The sequence below is a fragment of the Antennarius striatus genome, chromosome 14 (assembly GCF_040054535.1).
Source record: "Antennarius striatus isolate MH-2024 chromosome 14, ASM4005453v1, whole genome shotgun sequence".
Classification (NCBI taxonomy): domain Eukaryota; kingdom Metazoa; phylum Chordata; class Actinopteri; order Lophiiformes; family Antennariidae; genus Antennarius; species Antennarius striatus.
In genome coordinates this window covers 9,068,618-9,081,643 of record NC_090789.1, presented here as the reverse complement: position 1 = coordinate 9,081,643, position 13,026 = coordinate 9,068,618, and positions in this window count along the sequence as shown.

Below are 13,026 nucleotides of genomic sequence, written 5' to 3'. Positions count from 1 at the left end.
AGCAAGCAGTTTTCACATCTGATACACTCCAGCCCGAAAATTCCGACTGATTCCATGTGTCAACAAGAACCAATGTAGTCAAAGACTATAACATCCCGCGACACCCTGAATTAAAAATGTTACCCTGACCTACTTGGATAGGTCAAAGATCGAAGCTAATGCTTTGATGTATGACAGTAGCTTTGATCTAGTCTTACTCACACTGGCCTTCTCCCTCGTCTTTCTATTTTATCCAGTTCCTGAGAGTAAAAAAGTTAAAATTGACCTTGACCTAGTTTTCTCAAGGTCAAGGTCATCATCTCATTTTCATCCCCTTTGCCCCTCGAGTAATGTGCTTTTTCTTTCATCCTGCTATGTGAACGGTTGCGAAGATATTTGGTGGACTAACGGACAGACAGACGGACTAATGGACAGACAGACGGACTAACGGACGAACACACAAATGCTGACATTTACAATACATCACCGTTTTGAAGCGGGATGTAATTTCAACCCGGGTTTTTCTGCAAAAGCGTGTCCAAGCAGAGTGAACTCAAGAGGAAATCAAGGAGAGTCAGCTGGATGTGGTCCATTCAATCACCATAACATAAATTAAAAATTTCATCTCGTACTGAGGGAGTATTCAAGGCCAGTGATCTACTTACCAAGCAGAGCGCCTGATGTTGTACATACAACACTGTTAATATTATCACACACAACATTAGAGCCATTCAGAGCTTTAGATCTACTACACTACCCCTCCAGGACACAGATTCCCAATATCTGGTAATAGCACTGGTGTTCGTTCACTCCGTTGGAAAAATGGAAATAGCGTAACTGAGATACTTTGATGTTGAACCGAATGTTAAAGAAAATTGTTTGGCTCCTTTGTATAAAGCAGCAATGCAGGTTCAGATCCGTTGAAATAATCCAAGTACCATAGACACAAGTAGAGCAATGGATGTGCAGCATATTAAACGATCCCCCCCGCCCCCCCCTTTGCAGTGTAGGAGTCCGATCGGGGTGGTCCTGAGGTATCGTCTCCTTCCCGTCTCTACGCGCCACGCTCCTTGTACGCGGCTCTCTCTTGTGATTAATAAAGCCGTTGTGGACCTCTGCATCGCCCTGTAATTGCACTGCATCTGAATCCATCGTCAATTCCTCACCGGGACACACACACACACACACACACCCTCCACTCACATGCACACACGAGTGCGCCTTCACGGTCAGCGAACATTTACGCACAGATGGAAGTCGGCGATCACCAACATCCCATCCCAAACGCCGGATACCGATCCGTAATCGTATTGTTTGAATCGGTGCGTGGGCGGATGTGGGGGGGGGGGGTCGTCCTGCGTTGGCAAATGGCGCAACTTTCATCTTTTATTTCCTGTCAGGTTGACACACCTGGAAGCCCGGCTCTATGCACACAGACAGGTCTGCACCACTACAACAGCATCCCCACCACTTGCAGGGAAAAGCCACATGACAGTCAGCTCGGACTGAGAGCACGAATGGTGAGCGCTCACAGAACGTGTGCAGCGGACTACCTGCATTCTCAGCGTTTTCGCCCCCCCACCATCCACCCGCTTCATGAGCAGTCTTACCTTAAAGTCGAGGATTCCTTTGTGACGTTGTCACTTTCACCTACTGTATTCTGTGTTAAAGTGAGATAAACACAAACACGCGTTCACTCCGCAGCTTCGCAGTCGCTGTGGAACGGAGGCTGGAGAAACAGCAGTGACAAGCAGGGGTTGCGCTCTCCCTCTCTCTCTCTCCCTTATTCTCTCCTCTCTCTCTCTCTTTCTCTCTCTCTCCCTTATTCTCTCCTCTCTCTCTCTCTTTCTCTCTCTCTCCCTTATTCTCTCTCCTCTCTCTCTCTCTCTCTCTGCTGAGTTTCCCAGTGAAAGATTAGCTGGAACCGATAGATCCTCTTCGGCCCTTCTCTGTTGCCCCAGGATGGGGAAAACATACAGGAAATAATTATATAAAGACACTAGCGGGAACCCGTTGAAATTCCAACCACGTGATTGGTTGGGCGCTTGATTGACAGGTAGTGGGTGGAGTTAAGGAGCGCGACAGAGAGGTTTTCAAGTGAACTTATTCAAATATATATAGGTGGGGAGATATACAGTATATATCCTCTTCTTCTTCTCATTTTGGCTTTTCCCTTCAGGGGTCTCCACAGTGAATCAGTTGCCTCCATCTAACCCTGTCTTCTGCATCCTCTTCTCCCACACCAACTACCTTCAGGTCCTCTTTCACCACATCCATAAACCTCCTCTTTGGTCTTCCTCTAGGCCTCCTGCCTGGAAATTCAAAACTCAGCATCCTTCTACCAATATATTCACTATCTCTCCTCTGGACATGTCCAAACCATCTCAGTCTGGCCTCTCTGACTTTATCTCCAAAACCTCTAACATGTGCTGTCCCTCTGATGTACTCATTCCTGATCCTATCCTTCCTGGTCACTCCCAGAGAGAACCTCAGCACCTTCATCTCTGCTACCTCCAGCTCTGTCTCCTGTCTTTTCTTCAGTGACACTGTCTCTAGGCCAAACAACATCGCTGGTCTCACCACAGTTTTGTACACCTTTCCTTTCATTTTAACTGAAACTCTTCTATCACACATCACACCTGACACTTTTACTCCACCCGTACAATCCTGCCTGTACTCGCTTCTTCCCCTCTTTCCACACTCTCCATCTCGACCGTATGGAAGTCATAGATTTGATTCTGCAAAAATTTACGTCGGATGCCCTTCATGACACAACCCTCGGTATTTATCCGGGCTTGGGACCGGCACAATAAGACATTGGCTTGTGCCCTCTTGCGGCTACATTACATATACATGTGTAATAACCTGATAAATATCAGTTATATTATTGTTTTTCCTGTCATTTGGAATGCCTGATTACTATGCAGTTGTCATGGTTACATTAAAATTAAGATAAATAAGAGGTTAAAATGTATTAATTTATAGTTAAAATATGCACTTTGAACAATATATTTCATTGCTAGTTAAATACTTGAAAACTGTTAAAAGTTGTGTAAAACGGTATTGATCTGTCCAATTAACTTCCAGTTCAACTGCGTGCGACAGGAAGTAGGAGGGCATAAAGCCGGCAATGATGCACGGATGCACGAGTGAGTGTGATGACAATGAGTGTAGTGACAGTGTGGAGACTGACTTGAACGTGAATAAACTTTTGTTTGTTGGACTATTAACGGTTCGCTTTGTGTTTGTATTTATATTGTATTTTCTTTATTTATTTTTCACATTATAGGGTTGGTGTGGGCATGTAAATACTGTTAATATATTTTTAACACCGATATCAAGTCTTTGTGTGTGTGTTTGCTTCCTGTTTATGGTGTTTTTGTGTAGTTTATATTATTATAAAGGGTTAAACTCCAGATGTACTCCCATTAGCCTCCGTTAGTGAGAATCATAATTATTTCCTAGACTGTTAATTTACACGAAGATGGCTCTTTCACCATATAAGAAAGAATTTAAGTTTGAATAGATTTAAGTCTTTATTTATAGTTAAATAAAGGGGTAATATTTTACAATATTTTACATATGTAACAAGGGTTACATATGTATACATATATATGTATACATACAATATGTGTGTGTGTGTGTGTGTGTGTGTATACTATATACTGTGTGTGCGTATATATGTATATATATACACACAGTATATATATATATATATATATATATATATATATATGTGTGTGTATATATATATACACACAGTATATATATATATATATATATGTGTGTGTATATATATACATTATATATATACAGTATATACAGTATATACAGTATATATATATATATATATATATATATATATATATATATATATATATATATATATATATATATATATATATATATATATATATATATATATATACACATACAGTGGCTTGCAAAAGTATTCAGCCACATTTCAGCCACATTTTGTCACGTTACGACCACAAATGTAAATATATTTCATTGGAATTTTATGTGAAAGACCAAGACAGTGGCACACAATGGTGAAGTAGAAAGAAAATTATATCTGATTTTTAAAAAATTATTATAAATAAAAAACTGAAAAGTACAGTGTGCAAAAGTATTCAGTACATTCAATGTCTTGCTAGTTGTCATAAAATAGCCCTAGTCTTGTTTTTTAATAGCAGGATCAGTTGTGGAGCAGGAGCAGATTAGTTTGATGGGTAGCATTTAGTTTCAGCACCACGGTCAGTGACACTTATGACAATTCTGTTCGAGAATATCATCTCTCTCTCTCTCTCTCTCTCTCTCTCTCTCTCTCTCTCTCTCTCTCTCTCTCTCTCTCTCCCTGTGTGTGTGTGTGTGTGTGTGTGTGTGTGTGTGTGTGTGTGTGTGTGTGTGTGTGTGTGTGTGTGTGTGTGTGTGTGTGTGTGTGTTCAGCTGATCCAAGAAGATCTCTGACAGAAATGGATTGACTTTCAAGTCCAAAATAATCTAGTCAGCCTCACATCAGAATTCAGTTGAGCTAAATGAAGTTATTTTGAATGATCACTTGAACCAGATGAAACAGAAATGTCATATTTCCACAAATCAGTGGTGGACTGTATATTTTATATCTAGGTGTCCTTTACATTTAGTAATTTGGTGCTATAATGCTACAAATAAACAAACCTTGAAACTATGATAAGATGCTGCATCACAAACAGACATTAAATAGCTCAGATCATTGTTATTGACAAATAACAACTATGACATCCCATGGCAACCAGTTACATTTAATTATACAACCACCAATCAAGCAAAAATCACAAATAATGAATCAGGATGCCAAGCTGCCTGGCTGCCACTGCACATACTCTTTATTCAAACACAATGCCAGGCCACTGGATCAGAATATAACTCACATCAGCACAGATAATATTAAGCCAGTAATATTAATATCAATGATGATATTGATACACCACAATCAAGCCAATCTTGCTGTATTTAAAACAAAATAACATTCATTCATTCATTCATTCATTTATTCATTCATTCATCCATTCATTCATTCATCAAGCCCTATTTCAATCATAATGCATTGTGAAAACAGCGAAAAGGAACAATGAAGTACTAATATACATCTAAACAACGAATATCATTAAAGACAATTGAAATTAATCAATTAGTCTGTCATGTGCGATGTGGTTGTCGTTCAACTGACTGTAGCTAAATGGCCCAGCCTGTGATTGCTACGTGAGTGCTTGTAAAAATGTTCAAAGAGAGAGCTGAGCTGTCTAGAAAGCTCTGGTGTGACAGAGAACAGACCCAAGATGATACAATCTCAGTCTTACTGGTTAAAGAATATGACAGTCAACAACACTTCAACAGCAGATGCGATTTACTTAACATGGGCCAGATTTTTCACCAGGAGACAGCGCAGGTGAAAAATGAAAAATTTAATAAAAAATACAAGTAAAAATATAAATTATTATTACATTTTTCTAATACTATAAGCCAGCTAAAAAACCTTTGATGATCTAAGACAGCAGTGGTGATAATAAATGTCTGTTCTTCATAATGTGTTTTTATTATTTCACATTTATTATGCTTAATTATGTCAGTGAGATATTAGAAACAACTGAATATAATTAATTACAATTTCTACTCACAATATTTAAGGTTTGTTACAGCCTCATCTGTATGTCACGCATGCTTCCATATTCCAACCCGGAAAGGAGGTGATGTCACAAGTCGATGAAGCACATATGAAGCTGACATGTCGCACCACAACACATGACCCAAGGTGTTTTACTTAATGCACATAGTAAACATAGAAGAGAAAACCATGCTTTAGACGGTTAGCCTCATTATTATGGTAGCCATTGTCCTCATCAGTTGCAGTATAGCTCAGATATCGCTATATACAAAGCCACTAAGATGTAATAGCACACACTCTCAGCAGATAGCAGTTTAATGAATATTTATCATTCACTGTCAACATGCAGTATCTGCATTTTCAGAACAATTCTTCCCAACTCTCATGAATGAGACAAGCATTTGTCACCAGGCCAGAATCAGTTACAGCTCAGCCTTGCATCACGTGCTTCACAGCCTGCCACTGCTATTTTTTGTGTCGTCACTGGCACTCTTCTGAAACACACTACAACTTGATGTTATTTTAAGCTCCTTTTGAATAAAGGGAATTCTTTGAATGTTTTTCTTGCGCAAACCTGGTTGAAACTGAGATGTTGAATTCACAAATGAAACTGAAAATCTTATTTTCTGCTCCATAAATATTGGCCGAATGTTATTTGGAGAAACCATGACCTTTCTTTGTGATTTCACTGTCTCCGACGCAGGTATATTTCATAAGAATCAATCTTTCAAAAGCAAATAAAAGTCATTGCAAAAACAAATATTAGTTGTTCAGAGCTCAAGATGGTTTCAACTTTGCATGAACATTCAGGCAGTTATCAGCATATAGAATGCATCACCATGGAGACAGAGAAGGCATGCTGTTTTTCGCTGACATGTTTCATTGCCATCTGGAATAGCAAAACTAGATGAACTATTTATATTGTTTTGCAAAGCAGCCAAGTTTGAAAGCAAAATCAAATAAGAACAGTTCCTAAACAAGGCAGTAATGACAATCAATGAGTTTCTGCCCCTCAAAGAATTCCGAGAAATCCTAATGGAGTGTTCCCATTTTGTCATGGTGCATGCTGACCTGTAGTCAGAGTGTGAATCCTGCATGCTGAAGTAATTCATCACCTTAAAAAAAGGAATACAGTACTCAGTTGATCACTTTGAATATGATAAGATTGCTTTCTAGTTCATCCCATTTTGATGTAGTGAAACATGTTGATCTCCACTGTTCTTCTTTTCTAATAAAGCTGTCATCAGCTGCCAGTGTGTTCTTTGATAGCGTGGCTCCAAGCTGGCTTAGATCAATAGGGCCTGTCAGGCAGAAGTCCTTTGGCATAATAAGGCTGGAAGACACATGGTAAGTAGACCATGGGGAGAACAGGGACCATTCTTATTTCAATAGGAAGATAGGAAAATATGACAGTCTCTCTCTGTGTGTGTGTGTGTGTGTGTGTGTGTGTGTGTGTGTGTGTGTGTGTGTGTGTGTGTGTGTGTGTGTGTGTGTGTGTGTGTGTGTGTGTGTGTGTGTGTGTGTCTGTATATATATATATATATGTATATACACACACACACACACACACACACACACACACACACACACACACATATACTGTGTATATACTGTGTATATAAATACACATATACTCACACATTATATATCAATAGCAAGATAATTTGCTGATTTGATAGAATTTCAACCTCTACATTGCAAGTAAGTTTCAAGAAGGTTTAGTAAAAGAATAGAGAACCAACAGGAATGATGTGCATGCTGTCGATTCTGTGAAAGTGACTCATTAACTGAGAGGGATGTGTTCAAAAAATAGCAATGCTGAGTTCAATTAGTGAGGTCATTGATTATGTGTGTGGATGAGTTCAAGGCATTGTTCAGAAGAAGAGCGTTCTTTCATTAAAAAGTTAATAAAAGATGGGAAAACCTGTAAAGAAGTGCAAGAAATATAGGCTGTGCAGCTAAAATGATATCAAATGCTTTAAAACCAGAAAGGTGACGGAATGCAACAAAACAATTACCCCAATCACACCAGCGAGCGAACAAAATCATGGTTGCAGACAAACAAAATGAAATTAATGGATTGGCCAGCAAATCCCTGGACATTAAACCCGTGGAAAAGTGGACTGACATAAATCGTGCTGTTCCTGAGGCAACACCAAGAAATGTAGAGGAATTTGGAGCATTGTACCTTTGTACTGGGCCACAATAACTGTTGACCAATGCCTGAAGTTGGCCGACTCCATGCACCACAGATGTGAAACAGTAATCAGAAACCATGGCTATTCAAGTAAATCTTAATTTATGATTCTCAGGAAAGTTGAATCTTCAAGCATTTCTTTCTTTAAACATTACATTTTTGAGTTCGTAAATGAGATGTTAAAACTGCCATTTTTGGAACATTATTTTCATGACTTTCTGTAAAATATTATCAAATTCAATTACTTTTTCCACTTTTCTTGTTTTGAAATAGAATGTTTAGTGTCCGGTAACCACTGAGTTAATAATGATGTAACCACTGAGTTAATAACAGTTTTCCTTTTTATGCCCACATGTAAGTTTGCACAATGGCATAAGAGCCTTTCACTTCCTCAGAGGAATCCATAAATGGATGCTGTGCACTACGGTAAAATTCAAATCCATCAAATTCAATAAAGGTGTTTCCTCACAAATTGAACTAAACAGGCAGCAGAGATAACAGTTCATAACAGTTTTATCAAGTAAAGACCCACGTCAGTCATAGCTACAATTAGACTCAAGGCTTATTTTAATACTTTCACAGTGTTCACATGAATCGGGAATTATTTTCCATGCTAACCACTGTAGCTAGTTAGTATGCCAACACACATTGCTTTGGTCTACACTGAGTATAGCTGTGGCTTTTGGGAATGCTATCATTCCCAAAAGGCAAAATGTTAGGTGATCAGCAAAAGTTTCAAAGGATTGAACCAAAGCAATGTATGAACAGACTAATACAAAATTTGGGACTTCTGTACAGAAAAAATACACAATGGACTGTGTTTTTTCTTCATGCTGAAGTTATTTTTTGCACATTTCTTTTCCAAAATGTTGATGATATTTTGTCTTAAATGGTAACAGTGTCAAAAACATGCCAGATCTGATCTCACTAGTAATAATGTAATAGGCCTTAGAAAAGCAGAAAAATACCTTGAATAGCCATTGAGATAATTCACTCTGTAATGAAATAAGAGACTGACTGACATTTCCAAAAGGTAATTTTCAGCTACACAGAAGCATTGTCTAACAGGAAAATAAAGACAGAGAAGTCAGATGGATTTCCAAGCCTATTTTAAGGCAACTATTAAAGTTAATCATTTAGTAAAACAAGGTAAGACTGATTTAATCCTCCCTACATTACTTATTTATATAAAGAAAGCCAGGAAATGGGCATAATTTGTTTCCTGTCAGTTTTTTTAAAGGGTCCTAAGCTGTCAAGTAAATGGATGTAGCTGTCTCATTCTGTTCACTCCTATTTCATTGTAAGCATGAATACACATTTAGCTGTGTGATATGTCTTTGTTACTTGTTTTTTAACATGTGGAATAGCATTGTTCTTGGATCTTAATGTTCCACACCATGTCTTAATGACTATACCCAACCCATGTCCATTTCTGTATTAAGATCACAAATCACAGGACTAAATTACCCCCAAAATGCAGCACCACGTTTAAATGTGTGAGAAATTGATTGAAGTTGAAACTGCCAATTAGTTTATGTGATGACTATATGGTGAAAAAGAACACAATGTGCACAGGAAGGTTTGACACAGCTTCTTGATGGAAACAGTTCCATTACTCCCTGTCAGCAGTCCTGAGTTCCATCTTCACCATTCATCTACAGATGTAATGACCAAGAAGGAATGAGAGGCTAATCTGTCAGGATGATTTACTGTCAATTTACCAGGCTTTTTATAAAGCTCCCCTCTGCTGCATCCAGGTACATGGACCCAGCCATCTAACTTTTCTTAGAATCTACATATGGACACGTGTCCGTTGGGAACAAATGTGAGGACAGAAATTCCAAGTAAACACTTCAGCTTTACAGATGACAGTTTCAGTAGGTAATAACTTGAGTGGCAGTATGGAGCTCTATTTTTGATAGAATGTTTTATATTATGTTAACATTCTTATGCTCTACTCCAAATGACAATAATATGGTAATTCTAGCTGTACTAAAATTGTTTTACAGTGAATACAGAAGACGTGTTGGTCATACACACCTAATAAAAATCAAGACCACTACCACAGAATTGCACCTTAAGAGAAACATTAAATGTGGTCTGTTAAATATTCACTTATTGGCATCTAAAGCATTTTAATAAATGATCTTTCTGTTTGACTAAAAACTGTGCCCCCAAGATTATTTCAGCTAAAAAATGAATACAACTTCACTAATGGTTCTTAGCTCAAAACATCTGAAAAATGTTTGCTGTGGTGACGTAGTTAACCTAGATGGCATCGCCCTACGCATCGGCACCACTATCAAGAACCTGGAGGTTATCTTTGATCACGACCTGTTTCCATTCCCACATAAAACGTATTTCAAGGAATGTATTCTTTCTCCTCTGTAACATTTCTAAAACCAGGCACATACGTATGAACCCAAAAAGATGCAGGAGAGATAGCAGTAGCTCATGTTCTAATAGAAACCTGATCGAGAGATCACATTTCCCCTGTGGTAGCATCACTGCATTAGCTCCTTGTTAACGTACAAATGGAATTTAAAACCCTCAACATCCAGGCTCTACCATACCTTGAAGAGCTTATTGTGCTATATGACTCCACTAGAACTCTGTGGTCCCAAAGTGATGGTCTGCTGTCGATTCCAAAATTTCCAAAAACAGATTGGGGGGGCAGAGACTTCAGTTATCAAGTTGCTTTATTGTGGAATTCACTCCCTGCTTTGGTTCACAAAGCAGACAACATCTTCACATTCAAGAGTAGACTGAAAACTTCCCTTTTTGATGGATAGTTAACGTTGACCTGTCCAATAGCCAATGTGCTTTTATCAGCGTAGACTGCTGGGGGGAACCTCTTATGACACATTGAGCTCCTCCCTCTGCATCTGCTTATTCACACTCCGTCAATACATGTTATGCAATGCATTTCTTCCCCTATAGTTATTTGCTTTCTCATCTGTCAAAGTCTGCATATCATTCTGTCCATAGCACTGCAGAACCTGGACCTTTGACTGTCCAACTGCTGCCATCACTGCTAGCATTTGCATCTGTAGTTTTAGCATTTTCTCTATAGCAACTCTCTAATCAGTACTGTAGTTGGTTAAGCAGCTATCTCCACATATTATGAACCACTGGATATATTTTAAATGTTCTGTTCGCTCCTATTCTCTGTTGTCTTTTTAAAAAAAATCTCTCCACCTCCTGCTCTGTGTCGTTGTCTCTCCATCACTTTCACTCCCTCTCTCTGTTATTATCTCTTCCTCTATTTGTCCTTGGCTCTGTCTCTCCCTCTGCCATTGTCTTACTGTCTTTGTACCTCTGTCTCTGTCATTGTCTACTCATCCGGTAAAGGCAGATAGTGTCTTGGATTCTCCTCAAGGTTTCTGGCTGTTAGAAGGAAGTGCTTGCTTATTGGGTTCTGTCTGTCCCTTCATGTCCTTCCCCACTCTACCTGTAAAGTGCCTCAAGATAACTTTTTTATAATCTGACGCTATACAAATAAAAATGAATTTTATTGAATAACTTTATTTTCTTAATCTATGACTCATGGCCTTGCTTGTGCCAAAAGTAAATAGAACATGATTTTTTTTCAGCAACCTTCTTACTTAGACTACTTCAGAAGGAGAATGTTTATTTTGCTCCTCAAGGATCTTCATTATCTCTACTGATTTCAGTAATGAGTAAGCATTTGAATGACAGCATCATGTGGTATAGCTTCACATTTATAAAAAGCCCAAGCACAGACTGGCAAAGTTAGAAGACTGGCAAAGCCTTTCCACTAAACAGGTGGCCTAAATGCATAGTTTTCAGCAGCAAAGTCTTTCTGATAAATGAACTTACAAGATCATTTTTACCTGTGAACAGACAGACAGGAGTGCATAAAAATTTCAGTGTGCTGTTAGGAATACAGTACAGAAACCCCACTTAGTTCTAATAAAGCCCCTACAAATATCTATATCATCAAATTATAAACTTGTAAAACAGGAGCATAAATTCAAATAATACAGCACAAAAATGCAAAAGTGATTGAATCCATGCTTTTAGTGCTAGGAAGTGTTAGCAGAAGAAATGTAGTCCATCACACTAAAAAATGCTCTGAATTTGCACAATGAAAGGCAACCAGGTATTAAAATTGAAAGGCTTATTTTGCATGATAGTCTCCAATCAGTCTTAAATCATTAAATCATTTGAATCTTTTTAATGTTGCATTCATTAACCATCACTTTAGTGTTACGCTTGCACCCTAAAAAGGTCACAGTTAGCTGGAGATGTTGTAGACTTCATAGAATTTGAAATGTTTTATTTACAGGACTGTAAAATTTAAAATATGATGCATAGCAAAAGAAGAAAAATTGATTATGTAATGTTAGAAACCGTGGTGCACTGGCGTTGTGCCCCGAGTTTTCCCCGCCTCACGCCCCAGGCCAGCTGGGATAGGCTCCAGCTCCCCACGACACGCCATAGCGGATGAAGCGGTAGAAAATGAATGAATGAATGAATGAATAATGTTAGAAAGCGAGAAGTTTTCATCACTGCATATTTCATATTATAACAGTGTAATAATAAGTGTGCGATCCTACTTCAAAACTGTAATTGAACACAATACTCCAACAGACAAATAATCGTGACAAGGATATATCGCAGTAACATGAGAAATATTTCTAATGGATAAATAATTATTTCCCTTATATGGGATAAATAAAGTTGATTTCTTTCTTCTTTCTAAATGCACTGTCAGCTCCTGTGTGATGCTTTACCATAAAGTTTAATACCACCCACAAGGAAAGAATTTTTGCATCTGTGTCTGGTTGTTTGTCTGTTTGTCAGCAGAGTTAAAAAATAAAACAAAACTTCAGAACAGATTTCTTTTCAGCTTCTTAGAAGATAGGGCAGTTTAGATCCCAGTAAATTCTTGGCGTGGATTCAGGTGAAGAGCCCATCCAGATTTGTTAATTTTTTAATCAACATTGTAGGATAGCTTCCCCCCACCATTTTCTTTCTCAGTATCTAGTGCATAGGTCCTTGTGGGAAAAAAACAAAAAAAATAAAAAAAATAAACACAACAAAAAGGCATACTTTGAGTGTTGATTTCTATGAGTGTGTGAAGTTTGGTGTGGATGCAAGCGATAGAGACTATTTATACTGTATTATATCATAGTATATCAGGTCACATATACAGTATGTTATATGATATAAAGATTAT